The 592-nt window shown below is 43.1% G+C and overlaps 1 protein-coding gene across 1 annotated transcript in view; it reads left to right on the top strand.

The window, feature by feature from the left end:
• The window catches only part of LOC119586658 (serine/threonine-protein kinase 32B-like), a gene marked incomplete at its 3' end in the record, with an annotated part of 121,163 nt that overhangs the window by 111,203 nt on the left and 9,368 nt on the right, over nt 1-592 (top strand). The gene's annotated exons all lie outside the window — the stretch shown is intronic.

Genomic DNA, 592 nt, shown 5'->3' with positions numbered 1-592 from the left:
AAGTAAAAATAATTAAAAGCTCATGCAACAAAAGGAAAGAAAAAACATCATGATCTGGGGTGAGTGCCTGCGTTTATGCAGCGAAACAGCTTCGTGTGCAATCCTACTCGTGCCCCATTCACCCTTACTGCAGATTTGCGCTAAATAACCTCAGTTCAATACCCATTCTCGTAAGCAGAGGAGGATCCCCTAAACCTAATGGTCGTAAGAATTTAGTTGCATCCGAGTCTGACCCATTAAAACCTTCCCGCCACTTGATGGATTATCATCACCGTGACGAGCATAGCATGTGGATCTGAATTTCAGAGCTTCAGCGGGGAGATTCGGCCTAAAATCGTAATGGCCTGAAATTAGTGCCGTAAATGCATTTTACACGGAGACACCAGCTCCACCTTCAATATAGTAGGGAATAGTGGCAGTTTGATGTGTTCCTTAGGAGAGAGAGGATCCTAAGGTGGGGTCGACTTTGATCTATAAAACATTAAATGCTTGGTACCTCTAGTTTGTCTATATCTTATTGCTCTAATTCTAGGATCGCATGATGAACACATCAAACCACAGCTTTTCGCTACTTTACGAAGGAGTCACTGCA

Source organism: Penaeus monodon, chromosome 21 (genome assembly GCF_015228065.2).
Source record: "Penaeus monodon isolate SGIC_2016 chromosome 21, NSTDA_Pmon_1, whole genome shotgun sequence".
Lineage (NCBI taxonomy): Eukaryota > Metazoa > Arthropoda > Malacostraca > Decapoda > Penaeidae > Penaeus > Penaeus monodon.
This window is presented reverse-complemented; position numbering and strand designations above follow the sequence as displayed.